Source organism: Mobula hypostoma, chromosome 6, assembly GCF_963921235.1.
Source record: "Mobula hypostoma chromosome 6, sMobHyp1.1, whole genome shotgun sequence".
NCBI classification, from domain to species: domain Eukaryota; kingdom Metazoa; phylum Chordata; class Chondrichthyes; order Myliobatiformes; family Myliobatidae; genus Mobula; species Mobula hypostoma.
In genome coordinates, this window is record NC_086102.1 from 160,942,676 (window position 1) to 160,961,139 (window position 18,464).

The 18,464-nt window shown below is 42.4% G+C and overlaps 1 protein-coding gene across 3 annotated transcripts in view; it reads left to right on the plus strand.

Annotated features, from left to right (window-relative positions):
* The first annotated feature begins 2,234 nt into the window (after positions 1-2,234).
* The window catches only part of sestd1 (SEC14 and spectrin domains 1), a 146,320-nt gene continuing 130,090 nt past the window's right edge, over positions 2,235-18,464 (plus strand). The window contains exons 1-2 of one of the 3 annotated variants that reach the window (XM_063052066.1): positions 2,235-2,298; positions 17,826-17,889. The gene's annotated coding sequence lies outside the window, so the exon portion shown is untranslated. The other 2 variants (XM_063052064.1, XM_063052065.1) reach the window with 2 other exon arrangements.

The window sequence follows — 18,464 nt, forward strand, 5'->3', positions numbered from 1 at the left end:
TTCTTGAACAGAGCTGTGGTCAATAAACAGCATTCTGACATGGGTAACAAACAAGATGCTGGAAATGCAAGCAACATGCACAAAATGCTGGAGGAACTCAGCAGGCCATGGAAAAAGAGTGCAGTCGATGTTTTGGGCTGAGACCTTTTGGCAGGACTGAATATGTCAGCCCGAGTCCAGCCAAAGGGTCTTGGGCCAAAATGTTGACTGAACTCTTTTTCGATCAATGCTGCCTGGCCCACTGAGCTTCTCCAGCATTTGTGTGTGTTGCTTAGATTTCTAGCAACTGCAGGTTTTCTCTTGTTTGTGATTGGATTACTACACTGCAAAATCTCTTCCAGGGATGCCTACCATGAAGAAGTTTAAATCTTCTCTTCGACGGGACTTCAGTGAAACCCTCTCTCACTGTTCCCCCGTGATCTCTGTAGTCCTGACATGGGTAATTGTATTGTGCAAGAGATCCAAGGCCACTTGTCATCTGAAGAAACATCATAATTCATAAAGTATGCAGCCAATATAACATTAGACAAACAGAATTTGAAAATGTTGCAGTGGATTGATTTGGAAAATTTTGAAATGCAATTGATTGATTTACAACAAATCTCAATATTGAGGCAAAATATGTTGACTTAAGAGCTGAAACTAGAAAATAAACTAGATTAGTGACTGAATCTAAGCATAAAACCTCAGACAGTAGTTCCGAAACTCTAAAATTCCATTCCTGAAACTTTAACTGTCTGAAATATCTTGTAATGGCAATATTAACAATATTTTCCTCAACACATTCACATGACCTTTTGTTTTTCAAGTCTAAAAACAGGAGAAGATTTACTAATGAAACTAGGGCTACTGTATAACTCTCAAAACAACCAAATACAAGCTGGATATAAAATATTTGTTATCATTAGTGCAGCAACAAAAATCTTACTGAGAATAGAATCCAGCTCTCGGCTCTATCCCTCCCCCTCCTGTCTTCTCCTATCATTTTGGATCTCCCCCTCCCCCTCCAGCTTTCAAATCCCTTACTCACTCTTCCTTCAGTTAGTCCTGACGAAGGGTCTCGGCCTGAAACGTCGACTGCGCCTCTTCCTAGAGATGCTGCTTGGCCTGCTGCGTTCACCAGCAACTTTGATGTATGTTGAGAATAAAGTGTGTTTATTTTCCTTTCCTTGATCTTTTATGAATATGCACCAAAACTTATAATTTTGCATTCACTTTTCCCATGTTATAAATGAGGTACAATAACAATAGTATTTATAAATGATGTTATTTTCAGTTGTCTTCCAAAAAAATTAATATTAATAAATTTTGAACAGGTTTTCTGAAATGCTTCATTTATTTCAATTTATCTCTATTGTACTTTTATTAATAGTAAGGCAATCAGCAGATGTAAATAAGCAACAGGACATCCTTTTCCCTTAAAAATGCACAATTATTGTTACTAATGCATTAATTAATGATAATCTCTGCTCAAAATTACAATGGGAAACAGAATTTTTTTTTAGAAGATTATAGCCAATTTGGGTCCACACTCTCAAAAAGGTTTGCCACCTCTTATTTAAGATGTTCTGATGATTTAAGAAAGCACTTTCGCTGAAGGTGTCTGTGGACTATGGATACACATCTATATACAATCAATGTCTTCAGGAGAAAAGGTAGAAAAGTGTGAAAAATAACTCTTGATTGATATGAAATACATTTCATCATATTTATGATAAATTGTATTGATAAACTGGGGCAAATTGGAACGAAGTTATTACTGCCCTTTGTCTTAATAAAGCCAGAACTTCATTCTGGGGGTATCATATTACACTCAATAAGAATATATATTATTGGCCAGCTATATATATAACCCGCATGTAGACATTGAATAGTCGGTCAATGATTTGGTAATAACTTTTTTTAATAGAAAGGATATTTATCCTCATTTTTAAAAATTACGAGGTAAAGTATTGAAAAAAAAGACTACCTTGACTACCTTGCTGAAAGGAGGCGGGAATATCGGAGAAAGCAAGTATGAACAGTGATTCCATATACTGTATAACGTAGCATCTCTCAATTGTAGGGTGTTTTCTCCGTTGTTATGAGTCTCACTTGGTCCGTTCATTGATCTCAATTATATAGTACGGCATCGTAAAGTGGGTGGGGAAAACTTCGGGCTTGAGCGTGAAATGTTAATTTTGGAGTAGTGGTGAATTTGCCTTGTGTTAAGCGCTGCTGCGAGTGGTGGGCGGGGAGGATACAGAGAGAGCGAGGGGAGAGAGAGAGAGAGAGAGAAGGAGAAAAGCTTTAATTGAGGCAAGTTGCAGTGAGAGCGCTGCTGCCTGATGCGATTGCCGTCCGTTGTTACTGAGGGAGGGGTGGGTGTCCGGCTGCGTTGGCAGGCGGCCGGACGGGACCAGAGGAGCGCCTTTGGAGAGGGGAGCTGCGCACGGCCAGCGCCTGCAGGTGAGCGGGGAGCGCGGGCTTGCGTTGCTTCACCTGTGTGCGGCGAGCTTTGCGTGAGACAGGGCGACCCGGTTCACCCCGGGCAGGCAACAAAGGAGGGCGGCCGCCCCGGCCCGGGCTGCGCTGCTGGCGTGTCCTCTCGTGTCCGCCGATCATGTTGCTGCGGCCCAGCGGTTTGCCAACACTGCCGCCGGTAAAATGAGCGTCCTTTATATAAATGCCAGAGAATTTACGGTTGAGATGATTGCTTGGCCGAAGAGGACTCGAGGGGAAGAGTAGGCCTGAATCAGTTGGTTTGGATGGAGCTTTGTTCGGTGGCAGCGCCCACAGCCTATTGGGTGGCTGCGGTTATTTTCCCAATCTGCGACCCCCGGTGTAGGGTTTTATTTTATTTTTTAATGGCAATCCATGCCCCTGTCCACGCGGATTTAAAATCACAGCCCCGATGCTGAAAACAGGGGTGCGCGCTGTGTTGGGTTTATTCCAGCCATTTTCAAAAAGGATTGAATGAGTACTTCCTGTGGGTTGGGAGCGGATCATGATATGAGAGAGCAAGTGCTGCTTCTCCTGAAATATCAAGTTGCTGCCCAGCCCGCATATTGGAAGGATGTGATTAAGCTGCAGAGGTTGCAGAACAGATTGGAGGGCTTGAGTTATAAAGAGAGATTGGAGAAGCTGACAGCTTTGCCCTGTAGTGAAGGAGACTGAAGATGAAGCTTAAAAAATCACGAGGACTGATAGTCACACTCTTTTGCTTTGGTGGATTCTAAACTTAGAGGATGTGGTTTAAGATAAGAGGGAAAATATTTAAAGGGGGTGGGAAGGGTAGTTTATTTTTCCTCACAGACAGTGGTGGGTATATGGGATGCCTTGCCAGAGGAGGTGTATGAAAAATTTGGACTGGTACATGGTTTAAAAGGATATGGGCCAAAGCAGACAAATGGGATTAGTTTAGGTGGGTATTTTGGTTGGCACGGATGAATTGGGTCAAAAGGCCTATTTGCTGTATAATTTTATGACTCAATAAATACTGTGTAACTGCAAAGATAGAAAATAGATTATTTTCCTAAACCAGATTGATGAATGTTTTTTATTTGATCAGCGGGATGTCTAAACCCATTATCATGTTGAGACCAAACTGTTAAGAAGTCTGCTTAATTGTTCACATGATGTGGAATGTGAGGGCTGACTCTCCATTTCTTTATGCAAATAGAACACAGGTTGTCATAGTCCAACATGTCTCAGATGTCCAGTTGTGGTGCTTAGTGTATTAAAACCATTAAAATAGTCCAATTGCCAAACAGTATTTTGCTTCTGTTTTTTTTAAAAAAATTACTCCCGGTGGATCTAGATTTTAGTGAATAATACAGATTATTTGCTGAACTGTAAAAGTATCAGTATGTGAATAGGGTGTCACCTTGCTCGAACTCTTGCATCTGAATAGCAGATTTCATGTGTCATTCTGGGTATTGGAGCACATAATATAACACCATTATAGGAAACTGGTGTGTTGTTGGCTATCTTTTGCCGATAAACTTTAATTGATGTCATGTTTTTTTAATTGAATATACTTGGAAATATACTTGGCCACTTAAGTACTTCAGTCTGTTTTACCATTTCACAAGATTATGTTTGACCTGTGACAAGTCCAATTATTTGCCCTTGTTCCCATATCTTTGAATGCTTACTGGTTAACAGAAATCCTCAAGATTGGACTTTTAAACTAATATTTAAATGAACATCTACTACTGCTTGAAGAAGAGTTCTAAGCTTTCACCCTTTGCAAATTTTAGGTTCACTCCTGAAAAGGCTGACTCTAATTTATATATTGTACCTATTTGATCCTGACCTTTGGTGTTGTCTGTTTGGAGCTTGCCTTTTCTCCTGACTTTCCTCTGGTATAATCTGGCTCCCTCCTATATTTCAAACATTGCAAAGACATTCTGTTTGTTTTGTTAATTGGTTACTGTAAATCACTAATAATTTGGGTGAATGGTGGAAGAATCAAATGGAATTGATGGGTATGATATATAGTACTGGCAAAAGTACTATATAACATAGCCTGGTGTCCTGATGCAGGGTCTCGGCCCGAAAATCACCTGTACTCTTTTCTGTAGATGTTGCCTGGCCTGCTGAGTTCCTCCAGCTTTTTGTATGTGTTGCTTGGATTTCCAGCATCTGCAGATTTTCTCTTGTTTATGATAATATCCTCAACTATTATTTTCTAGTGCCATGCATTTTCATTGTCTTGATTATATCTTTTAAATTCTGTTTTGCCTTTGCCTGATATTTAATGCCTTGTGAAGACCGCTTTGCTGAACATCTATGCTCTGTCCGCCAGAGAAAGCAGGATCTCCCAGTGGCCACACATTTTAATTCCACATCCCATTCCCATTCTGACATGTCTGTCCACGGCCTCCTCTACTGTGGAGATGAAGCCACACTCAGGTTGGAGGAATAACACCTTATATTCCGTCTGGGTAGCCTCCAACCTGATGGCATGAACATCGACTTCTCTAACTTCGGCTAAGGCCCCACCTCCCCCTCGTACCCCATCTGTTACTCATTGTTATGCACACATTCTTTCTCTCACTCTCCTTTTTCTCCCTCTGTCCCTCTGAATATACCTCTTGCCCATCCTCTGGGTCACCCCCCCCCGTCTTTCTTCCCGGACCTCCTGTCCCATGATCCTCCCGTATCCCCTTTTGCCTATCACCTGTCCAGCTCTCGGCTCTATCCCTCCCCCTCCTGTCTTCTCCTATCATTTTGGATCTCCCCCTCCAACTTTCAAATCCCTTACTCACTCTTCCTTCAGTTAGTCCTGACGAAGGGTCTCGGCCTGAATTGTCGACTGCACCTCTTCCTATAGATGCTGCTTGGCCTGCTGCGTTCACCAGCAACTTTGATGTATGTTACATAATTTGGTTCCTTGTTTTTAATTTGTCACAGGTGAATGATGTCTGATATAGTTATGCATTGTTATCTTGTACTTTCTTCAGTGCAGCGTACAATGTTAATTAACGATCATCATCAAAATTGAAAATAAATCAAGAATTTCGACGAGGTGCATATTTTATTTTTTTTTCTTGCTTATCCAAGTTGTAAGTAGCCACACCTAAATTGCCCTTTAGTCACTTATAGCTAGTTGCTAGTATTGACTCCATTGACATAAAGTCCACATTTTAAATTCTTGAGAGAGCTCATGCCATTTGTGTCAAAAAAGAAGTTTTATACATGAAATATAATTAAATTTTTTCCTCATATACATATTTGTTATGTAATCTTCATCTATTATCAAATGAACCAAACAGTCTCATCAGCAATCGAACTTAATTTTGATTTTCTCTAGTTATTGTGGACTCTGCAATGTTATCTCTTTTTTTTCTGTTGCTTTTAGATGCTTGCTGAGGAATATCCAAGATATTTGTCTTTATGTATGTCAATGCATTTATTAATTTCATTTATAAAAGGAGAAAACAAGTCAGGCAGCATCCTGTGGAAAGAGAAATACAGGTTTCCCCCGCCATCCGAAGGTAGAGCATTTCTATGAAACGGTTCGCAAGCCAGAATGTCGTAAAGTGAAGAAGCAATTACCATTTATTTATGTGGGAAAAATTTGTGAGCGTTTGCAGACCCAAAAAATAACCTACCAAATCATGCCAAATCACACATAGAACCTAAAATAACAGTAACTTATAGTAAAAGCAGGAATGATATGATAAATACACAGCCTATATAAAGTAGAAATACTTTTCTACAATCGTTGCCGCACTGTTCTCCGTAGCAAAAATCTCACACAAGCGCTCTCGGCAGAAACACTCTCTCCAGTAACCCTTAAGCTGTGAAGCTGCCAAATCATACCAAATAACACATAAAAATACACAGCCCATATAAAGTAGAAATAATGTATGTACAGTGTAGTATCACTTACCAGAATCGGGAAGACAGCGCCGAGCACACTGATGATGGTGTGTTAGGCTGAGTCGTCGGAGGCTGGGGTGGTGCAGTGGTCCCCAACCTCTGGGTAGCGAACCGATACCGATCCGCGGAGAATGCAGCAGTAGCCGGGACGCACCCAGCACATCTTTAAAAAAAAAAGCCGAAATAAACAAGCTAATTAATTAGGTGCTGCCCGGCACGTAAATGTCGGCCCAGATCAGATGTGATTGCCGATTGCATCGCCTCTGATCTGGTCCGACATTTACGTGCCGGGCAGCACCTAATTAATTAGCTTGTTTATTTCGGCTTTTTTCTTACAGATGTGTTGGGTGCACCCCGCCTACCGCTGCATTCTCCGCGGCAATGTATCGGTCTGTGGCCCGGGGGTTGGGGTGGTGGGACACTGGAGTGTCATCTCATCGTCATCTACTTCCATCAGGGCAGCCAGGTCATCTTCTTCTATGTCTGCCTGCCTCAATGTTGAAGGTCAAGGTTCGTCGTCTGCTGTGGCTGATGTGGAAGGCTTGAAAAATGACAGTATGCTTGACTGCTTAGCTTTGCGCATTTTTCTATCGTACAGTTCTTTGTAAGCACTCAAACCATCTTGCAAATATGCTCTAAACCGATGTACCCTTTCAAAATTGAAGTTGTACTTTTCTGCAATTATTGCAGCGAAAATCTCACGCAGTTGCTTCACGTTCAGTTCCTGGACGACTTCACTTTCGGTCCATTCGCTACTGCATTCGGTTTCGATTGTTATCCTTTCCCCTTCCAATTGCATCAGCTCTTCATTTATCAGTTCTTGGTCATGGGATGCCAAAACCTCTTCAACTTCATCTTCATCAACTTCCACAAGCCAAACTCACTTTGTCCTTACTTCGTTCACCACGATCGAAATGCTTAATTATGTCTAATTTTACGCTAAGTGTAACACCCTTACAAGCTCTTTTAGGCTTTTCCAATACCTTAGAACTCATCTTGCTAACAGCTGCTCACAGGCATGTGTTTAAGCAATGCCGGCGAGAATGCAGTTCCGGGGGAGGAGCTTGGCTGCTCAGGGTGCGCTTTGCCTTTTATCGCGTGCTGCTTTTTTTGGGCACTGCCTTTCTTCGTAACAGTGAAAACACCTTCTATTAGCGAAAACAGGTAACTAATGTAGGTTTTTCGTAATAGCGAGGTTTCGTAAAGCGAACGTTCGAAAAGTGGGGGACACCTGTACAACATAGAAAATAGAAAATAGGTGCCGGAGTAGGCCATTCGGCCCTTCGAGCCTGCACCGCCATTCAGTATGATCATGGCTGATCATCCAACTCAGAACCCTGTACCAGCCTTCCCTCCATACCCCCTGATCCCTTTAGCCACAAGGGCCATATATAACTCCCTCTTAAATATAGCCAATGAACTGGCCTCAACTGTTTCCTGTGGCAGAGAATTCCACAGATTCACCAGTCTCTGTGTGAAGAAGTTTCTCCTAATCTCGGTCCTAAAAGGCTTCCGCTTTATCCTCAAACTGTGACCCCTCGTTCTGGACTTCCCCAACATCGGGAACAATCTTCCTGCATCTAGCCTGTCCAATCCCTTTAGGATTTTATACGTTTCAATCAGATCTCCCCTCAATCTTCTAAATTCCAACGAGTATAAGCCTAGTTCGTCCAGTCTTTCATCATATGAAAGTCCTGCCATCCCAGGAATCAATCTGGTGAACCTTCTTTGTACTCCTTCTATGGCAAAGATGTCTTTCCTCAGATTAGGGGACCAAAACTGCACACAATACTCCAGGTGTGGTCTCACCAAGGCCTTGTACAACTGCAGTAGTACCTCCCTACTCCTGTACTCGAATCCTCTCGCTAGAAATGCCAGCATACCATTTGCCTTTTTCACCGCCTGCTGTACCTGCATGCCCACTTTCAATGACTGGTGTATAATGACACCCAGGTCTCATTGCACCTCCCCTTTTCCTAATCAGCCACCATTCAGATAATCTGTTTTCCTGTTTTGCCACCAAAGTGAATAACTTCACATTTATCCACATTAAATTGCGTCTGCCATGAATTTGCCCACTCACCTAACCTATCCAAGTCACCCTGCATCCTCTTAGCATCCTCCTCACAGCTAACACTGCCGCCCAGCTTCGTGTCATCCGCAAACTTGGAGATGCTGCATTTAATGTTTCAAGTCCAGACCATTAGTTGAAATAACCTGAAGTGTTCACTCTGCTCCTCTTTCCAGAGGTTTTCCTGACTGTTCCATGCAGTTTTGTTTTTATTGCAGATTTCCAGAGTCAGCTTTTTACAGGTTTTCATTTAATAATTTTATTAGTTTATTGACTCTAGTTCTGTTTAAAAGCTATAAACTGGTATTTATCAAAGCATATCTAGCAAGGATTTAGCAGAGGAGGTGCAAACTGATTTAATCCCTTCTTGATCTCAGTTTCTGTTCATTTTATTTCTATAATCTATTGACATGCTTGCAAGATTATGTTATCAATAATTCATTATTTTAACATGCTACTTGTTTATAGTTTCTAAGTACAATTCTATAAACCCTGTCTTAAATTCATATACATCATTTTACAGTATCATAGGAACATTTTGCGTATTGGTGTCACTTTGCAGGAAAAATTGCATAACTGAAATTCCAGGCTCATTAATAGGTTAGAAAAGAGTTTGATTTGGGTCTGCTGTTTTATCATACTCTGCATAGATTACTGAAATCTGTTTTGATGATAAATAGAACTGCTGGAAAATGATGTTGGGGGGAGTAATGGGGAGGGGGGCAAAAAATAAATTAATTAAGTATTTTGCCTCAGTCTTCACTGTAGAAGCAGTATGCCAGAAGTGTGAGTGTGATGGAGACAGAGTGTATGAAATTACCATTACTAGGGAGCAGATCCCTGCAAAGCTGAAACGTCTGAAGATAGGTTAGCCACCTGCACCAGGTGGCTTACAACCCAGAGTTCTAACAGAGGTGGCTGAAGAGATTGTGGAGGCATTGGTAATGATCTTTCAAGAATCAACGGATTCTGGCACGGTTTCAGAGGAATGGAAACTTGCAAATGTCATTCCACTCTTCAAGAAGGGAGAGAGGCAGAATAAAGGAAACTATAGGCCAGTTAGTCTGACCTCTGTGGTTGGGGAAATGTTGGAGTCGATTGTTAAGGATGTGGTTTTGCAGCACTTAAAGGCACATGATAAAATTTAAGGGAAAATCATGCCTGACAAATCTGTTGCAATTCTTTGATGAAATAACAAGCAGAATAGACAAAGGAGAATCATTGGATAGTCTGCACTTGGACTTTCAGAAGATCCTTTGACAGGTTGCCGCACATGAGGCTGCTTAACAAATTGGAGTCTGTAGTATTACAGGAAAGATACTAGCATGGATGAAGCAGTGGCCGAGTGGCAGGAGGCAAATAGTGGGAATGAAGGGAGCATTTTCTGGTTGGCTGCCAGTGACTAGTGGTGTTCCACAGTGGTCGTTGTTGGGATGTTGAATTGATGGTTTTGTGGCAAAGTTTGCAGATGATATGAAGATAGATGGAAAGGCAGGTAGTTTTGAGGAAGCAGAGAGGTTACAGAAGGACAGACAGATTAGGAGAATGGGCAAGTAAGTGGCAGATGAAATGCAGTGTTGGGGAGTGTATGGTCTTGCACTTTGGTAAAAGAAATAAAAGTGTAGATTATTTTTTAAATGGTGAGAAAATTCAATAATCTGGGGTGCAACATTATCATGCAGGATTCCCCAAAGGTTAATTTGCAGGTTGAGTCTGTGGTGAGGAAGGCAAATGCAATGTTAGCATTCATTTCAAGAAGACTAGAATGTAAAAGCAATGTTGAGTCTTTCAAAGGCAATGGTGAGGCTTCACTTAAAGTATTGCGAGCAGTTTGGGCTCCTAATCTAAGGAAGGATGTGCTGAAATTAGAGAGGGCTCAAAGCTGGTTCACAAAAATAATTCTGGAATTGAAAGGCTTATCATATGAGGAGTGTTTTATAGCTCTGGGTATGTACTCTCTGGAATTCAGAAGAATGGGGGGGGGGAATCTTATTGAAACCTATTGAATGTTGAAAGGTTTTGGAGAGTATGTTTCCTATGGTGGAACAGTCTTAAGACCAGGGGACACAGGTTCAGAAATTGAAGGATGTCCATTTAGAAAACAGATGAGGAATTTAATTAGCCAGAAAGTGGTGAATCTGTGGAATTCATTGCCACAGGTGCTAATGGAGGCCAAGTCATTGGGTATATTTAAGGCAGAGGTTGACAGGTTCTTCACTAGTCAGGACATGAAGGGATACGGGAGATAGCAGCAAATTTAGGCCATTCGGTCATAGTCTGCTCTGCCATTTCATCATGGCTGATCCATTTCCCTCAGCTGCAACCTCTTGCCATGTCTTATCTATATACTACTAAAACTCTCATGCTCTGTCTGTCTGTCTGTTTGCTGCTGTAATGCACCGTTTGCTCCAGTTGGCGCAAACGGTGCATTACAGCAGCACTTTTTTTGGCTAAATCGAATTAAAATGCGCTAACTTACAGAATGCAGACAAAGATCAGGGTTATATATTCGTATAAAATTGCTCATTCACCAAAAATCAACAGGCTGCCTTTCACCCGAGACCCGATCGGCCATCACAGAAATCTGGATGCCACAGCCCGACGTATGCACACAGCCAGCCTCAGCAGCTTGGAGGCTTTGGTGTTACTGCTTCCTATCTTCTATCAAGCATTAGGTAAAAATATATGGATAGCCTAATTATGCTGCGTGGAAAGAGAAGGGGGACATTATGGTCAAGAGATGACGCCAAACGTCGTCGGGAAGCAGCAAGGAGAGGGAGAGAACAACAATCGGATGAGGCCAGGGCCGCACAACTCTGGGATCAAAGAGTCAGGACAAAAAAGATGAGAGAAGACAAGACAGAGGAGGACAGGCAAACTCGTCTCCAAAATGGCAACAATAGGCACAGACGGAGGAGAGAACAAGAATCCGATCAGGTCAGGGCCGCACGACTCCAGAATCAGAGAGAAAGAACAAATGGTAGAAGAGATGAAGAGACGAAGGATGAAAGGGCTGCGCGTCTCCAGAATGACAAAAACAGGCAGAGAAGGAGGGGAGAGGAAGAGACGGGAGAAAAGGAAAGATCAACTTGAGAATATGCAGCACGGAGTAATTATTGCGAGAGTTGCTGAAGCCGACGATGGCGGCTTTCAATGACAATACCTCAACAGAGAAAGAGCAAGGCAAAATGCACGACTCGCGTGCCGTCACATTTCTGCTGATGTTGATTCGATGACGAGAGTACGCCCTCACTGCCGTGCCTTCCTATTCATTGGAGAAACCGCACATTTCTGCTGTTTGAAGGGAAAGGTCAGGATAGGCAATTTGCAGCCTCTACCTAATGATCTCCTCAATTTGTACAGCAATGATGAACCTATTGCAAACGAGTTCAGGAAGAACATCAGACAATACAATTGCCTCCTCCAAATGACATCCTTTGGTGCCAAAGAAGTCATTCCAACTAGGAATTGATGGAATCCTTATGTGATAATTCAAGGCCAAATCCATCATTACATCGGACATTTAATTCCATACCTGACCCAGCAAGCCCGATTCCTTCAAATTTATTTCATGGATATTTAATATTCATTCTGGTCACATATTTGTCTTGCTATGCATTTTTCTTCTTTTAATAAGCTGAGTTTTTCTTCTTTAATTTCCAAATCAAAGAGATAGCAATAGCATTCAGAAAAATTTAATGTTCATTCTGGTCACATCAGACTGCACTACCCTTCTCTCAAAGGGTGCCCCAACAAGTCACCCCATTGTCTAGTAGTTTTATAAATTTGTAATTTTCTGTTCTAGACTAATGTAAACTCGCTTATTTAAGATAAAAAATACGTGGAGTCAGGATTTTGTTTAGCCACAAACTGAGTTTCATGCTCTATAACTGAAGTGTTGTTGAGATGCATCCTCAGATGCATCAGGACATGTCATTAGTGATGTAACCGGGGTCATTGGGTATCTCGGGTCTTTCAACATCAGACACTGTTGTTCAAAAACACAGCCAAGGTTGATCAGGCCCCAGCTTGAGTCTCAGCATCATTAGTCCACAGGTCACGCCTCTTGATCCACAGCCATCTGGAGGCACGCTCAGCAGTCTGATGGTTCTTCTCTTTATAGCCTCTGTTATGCCAAGGGAAAGAGTAGGTTCTGCAGAGCGAGCATGTGATGGAGAACATCGGTAAATGCACTCCTTACACATGCAAATTCACTCACACGTAAATATTGCCTTGCCATTTTGCTGTTGTGGTGAGTGTATGCACTTGAATGTTTTCTGTCTGCATTCTGCCAACATTTAGAGTTAAACACCAAAGTTTAGTTTTAATTTTAAACTGAGCTGGTGTGCTTGGGTTGGCTTTATGGTGCCTTTCCTGCAATACACAATAGAATATTCAATTTCTTTAGTAATGGGGATGGGTAAATGTGTATATGTTGTTTGTATACTATATTTAAGGTAGATACTTATGTTTCTGTGAAAGAACTAACAGATCTAAGTGTGCGAGATATCATTGATGCTGTGAAGAATTGTTTGATGTGGAAAGCCATGATCGTCCAAGCATGTGACGCGTAAGGCACATGAAGAAGAAGGAGAAGAACTTACGTTTATGTTTTTAACATTGTAACAGCACTATGGAATGCATCATATTCTAATTCATATGTAGTGGTAAGTTAACTTTCTGGTATTTAAAGGTAGTATTGCCTAGTGCTTAAAAAAGAAGCTCTTTGCCCTCAGTAAGGGAGAGGGATAGGACTGCGAGGAGTTCACAATGGACAAGAGTAAGTACAGAGCTATTGTTGTATTCTTGTAGATATAATTTTGTAAATATTGGCATTTTTTTTTCACTACTTTCATAATTTTTGTAGGTTTGAATTTTGACACACCTAATAAACAGTCTTACACTAAAGTGCTAAGTGACTAGCCATTTTGTTTTTGGTTATAACCCACGTATCTAACATATGGTGGCAGTGGTTGGATGGCCAATCGCAAAGGGGTACATTCAACTCTGGGGAGAATGGGATTGCGGTTCCAAGTCAAGAAACTCTGAGGCTAAAAATGAAGCCGATGCCTGGGAAACACTGGAGACCTTGGAGGAGGAAGAATTTCAGCCCAGGGCCAAACTCAGGCCAGAAGCAGAAAGGCCTTCAAGTGGCACCACCTCTGAACCCTTCATGGAAAATGTATTCAGGATTTTTTTGTCTGCCCAGCAGAGGAGAGATGATGCTTTTAAAAAGAAGCACTAAAGCCTGCGGAAAGGTCCCATGATGCCTTCTTGGCATCAAAAGGTGACGATATTGGGAATTAGCTGCTCAGGTTTGAGAGGATGGCCTGGATTATGGCAATGGCCAAAGGAGGAGTGGGCCTGCCTGCTAGTGCCACTACTGATGGTACAATTCTTGATGAAGAGAGGTCCAAGAACTATCCTGACCTGAAGGAGGTGCTGCTGGTTAAACTTGATATCTTGGCAGCAACCTATCGCTACGCTCCCGTTCCTGTACTCTACCACCAGGGGAGTCAACCACTGAAAAGTATTATCACTTGAGGGGACACTACAGCGGATGGATTTGACCAGAGCAGGAGTCCAAGGAGGAGAATGGTGAGGCCATTGTTCTGTAGCATCTGCTGTGGGTTCTTCCTCTAGACATCAGAACAAGGGTCCGAGAGCATGAGCCAATGGATGGACACTGCAGTCCGCCTTGCCTTGTGATGCCTGCAAGGGGGCTTCATCGTGCTCACCATTCTGAAGCAGCAGAGACTCTAATCCTTGAAGGGACTCTTAGGGTATATGCGAAATTGGAGAGTGGGAGATATGAGGGCAACGGACCTTTGGTAGTTTCTTCAAGGCTTATTTGCTGCCATTGTCAGCTGCCGGGTTATAAGTTCTCTGTGTGTCCTTTCAAGAAGCCCAAATTGTCAGGAATGTGCTATACACCAAGTGAGGGAGAGTGTGGTGATGATGATAATGACTGTAATGATTGTGAGTATGGTAATGGAAAACGAGAAGAATGTGAGGAGAAAGTTAATGGAAAACCTGTTAAAGGTTGTTTAGATTCTGGTAGCTCACTGTCATTAATTAAGAAAATGATACCCCTGCTTTTGGTGTTGACTGCAGTCACTAAACACCTGTCCAATGCTTCCATGAAGGCTGGAAGTCTGAGTCGCTGACGAAACTCACTATTGATGAAAGTGGGGGTTCTGGAGAGATTACCAATTGACATGACTCTGGGGAGAGATTAGCCTGTGTTACTTGAGTTACTGAGGAAGGGAAATGGCCAGTCACATCCATCTGTTAATCCAGGAGTAGATGGTGCTGTTTCTTATTTTGTTCACTTTTTGGTTTTGTGCTGAAACCAAAGCAATGCCTGATTTACAACCTCTGTGCAAGAGAGGAACCAAAAAAACCTAGAAAGTCAATGGTGTTCTAAGAAATATGCCAGTTCTCCCGCCAACAGCACATCTCTCCTGGTCTGCTGGATGCAGAAGAGGATGACTCAGAAGGGGTTGTGGAGGCCTGGAGGGGCCCTGGATCTTGATGGCCATTAACTATGGAGCTGCAGATGGTGTTTACTGACTTTCCACAGCTGTTCCTGCAGAGACTAGGGCTGCCAAAGGTCCTAAAGAATTCCATCAGGATGAGACCTCACCAGGGTTCAGTGCACAACACTGCAACAGAGTGCCAGAGTGACTTGTGGGGTCCCTGAAGGATGCAATTTGGACCAAGCCAGAACTGGGAGTCATCGAGCTTTTAACTAGTGAGTTGAGCAGTCCTATTGATATTATCCCCAAGAAGGATGGCACCACGGGGGTATGCATTGAATTCTGGAAGTTGAATGCCATTTCTTGTTTTTTGATGGTTGTCCTATGCCCTGCTTTGGTGACCTACTAGTAAGGATTGGATGGGAAAACTACATTATTATACTGGACCTTTGCAAAGGCTACTGGCAGATTCCCCTGATTACTAAACAAAGCCTTTCACTGCCTTCCACATACCCCTGGGTTTGTTTTAGTTCACCGTGATGCCTTTTAGTCTTCATGGCATAGTAGCAAATTTCCGATGGCTGATGGACTGGGTGCTCCAAGGCTGTGAGGACTGCAGTGCGGCCTGCCTAAATGACTTGATCGTCTACAGCCAGATGTGGTCAGAGCATATGGACCATCTGAACAGGGTCCTGGGGAATATCCATGCTACCAGTCTTGCCCTCTGTCAACAAAAAAGTGAGTAGGCAAAAAGGGAAACCACATATTTTGGCTGCCAGCTGGGACATGAAGACGTTTGAGCACAGGTGGACAAAGTAGAAGCGATCCACAACAATCCCTCGACCTCACACCAAGAAGGAAGTGGAGTCTTTCCTGGGTCTGGCAGGGTGGTATTCCAGGTTCGTTCATCAGTTCACCACTCTGGCCGTACCTCTGACAAATCTTACTAGGAACCTTGTAAACAACCCAGTGACTTTGACAAGTGTGGATGAAAATGCTTTTCAAGCCCTCAAAGCCCACATGTGTCCTTCACCTGTCCTTCACTTTGACAAACGGTTCCTTGTCCAGGTGGATGCCTCAGGAGTAGGCATTGGAGCAATGCAGACACAAGAGCAACCTGGAGTCGAGCAACCTGTTCTTTAGCAGTGCCGAAAAATCCTCCCAAGGGAAACCAGCTTTTCCACCGTTGAAAAGGAGTGTCTGGCCATTATGTGGGGTTTTGACAGCCTCCGGTACTACCTCCTTGGCAGGGAGTTTGATCTTTACACAGACCACACAGCATTGATGTGGATTCTTACAATGAAGGATCATAATGCCAGAGTGACATGGTGGTACCTGGAGCCCCAACCCTTCAAATTCTGTGTCCACTATAAAGCATTGAAAGAAATGGTTACTGCAGACTACCTGTTTTGGCTGCTGAGCATTGTCGCTGCAGGAGAGAAAGGTAGTAATGTGACAGAGAGCACACAGTAAGCGCACTCCTTAGACACGCGAATTCATTCCCACATAAACTTGCCTTTTCATTTTGCTGTTGTTGTGGTAAGTGTACGCATTTTAATGTCTTCCCTCGTGTACCCACTGTTTTCCCTCTGCATTGCTACGTACAATCAGAGTCAAACTCCAAAGTTCAGTTTAGTTTTAAACCAAGCTGATGTGCTCCAGTGGCCTTATGGTATCTTTCCCACAATACACAGCAGAATATTCCCTTTCCTTAGTAATGGGGATGTGTAAATGTTGTTTGTATGTTGTATTTAGGGTTGATACTTCTGCTTATTTTGTAATATTGTAACTGTACTATTGGGTGCATCGTATTCTAATTCGTATTTAGTCTTAAGTTAACTTTGTTGGTAGTTAAAGATGTTATGTCTTAGTGCCAAAGAAAGGAGCTCTTTGCCCTCAATGAAGGAGAGAGATAGGGACTGTGAGGAATTCACAGTGGGCTAGAAAACATATGGAGCTATTGTTGTGTTTACTTGTAGAAATATTGGAATTGTTTTTCACTATTTTCACTAATTTTTATAAGTGATTTCTGATGCACCAAATAAACACCCTTGCACTAAAATGCCAAGAGACTCCAGTCATCTTTTCTTTGGTCGTGACCCATGTATCTAGCAGAGCAGCCAGCAAAACCTTTACACCCCACCTCTATAGCCTCCTCGATATGGATTATGTCCTTCTCAAACTGCAGCCACTTCCTCTGATGGTTTGCTGGAGGCCACTTAACCTGCCAGTGATCTACCCTTCTGCCTGCCAAAGGTTGATTTTCCTGTCCTGGGGGGTGGGGGATGCTCATCCACCCCCCCCCCCCCACACCCCACCCAAGGCTCCTCTGGGGTTATGTCCTGTAGATCTGTAGCTTGTAGGTAAGTTTCTTCCTCTTGGAAGATGCAGGTTGGGTTGTTAGTCCCTCTTGCCCTGGTTGTAATGTCTGACTTTTCTACCTTCCTCCCCACTACTAGTTTCAGCCTTTTTTTCCGTATGCTTCTTTGCTTACGTCAAAGTCACTGCTATCTGTAATTGTTCTCCAATCATCCATTACTGTATTCCTTGAAATTCTGACTTCTTGTCCTGTAATACTTTGACAAAATCTTCACCCTTTTTGCAAATTTATTTACAAACCTGACAATACTCCCAGTTTTCACATCTGTCTTAATACTGGATTTAAAGTATATTTCTTGTTAAAGTATGTATGCGGGACACAACCCTGAGATTCATCTTTCCACGGATAGCCATGAACAAAGAAGCACAATGGAACCTGTTCAAGGAAAACATCAAGCACCCAAAGCACAAAAAAGAGCAATCACCTGAATGGCAAAAATTGAGCAAATAACACAATATTAAACATTGAACTGCAAAGTCCTTGAAACAGTTTACCATTATATCAGCTTTATTATTGTATTTTATAGGACATTGACTTGTGATGAATTTTGAGACTGAAGAATCATGCATCTGCTGACAGAATTCCTTCAAGTAAGTGGTAACATTTCTTTCCATAAGCCACATAACTTCATAAAGCAGGTCAACAATACGAGCATATGAAGTAGAAGCAAGAGTAATCAAAAGTTAAAATTATATTATCGAAATACCTATATGCTACCATATACTACCTTGAGATTTATCTTCTTGCAGTCATTTACTGAAAAAAAATCAAATACAATAAAATTGTATGAAAAAGAACTGTATATAAACAACCAATGTGCAAAAAAAGACAGACTGTGTATGAAAAATAATACAGGTCAACCTTCTATAATCAGGCACCATTGGGACCTGAGGAGTGCCGGATTAGTGAAAATGCTGAATTACAGAAGGATCACATTAAGCAATAGCTAACCGCCTCATCATATCTTTAAAATTTCAAAGGATTCAAAGGTAGAATCCCTGTTAGTTTCTTTTCCTCCACTTAGTAATATGCTTAAATTTAGTGCGTCACCATGTCTGATCTGAGGTCATAGGCAGAAGAGAATGGAGCGCCGGCTGGGCGACGCCGGAGGGAGTGCGCGACTGCCGGCAGGTGGGTGAGAAGGTGGGCCGACCCAGTGCGCGCC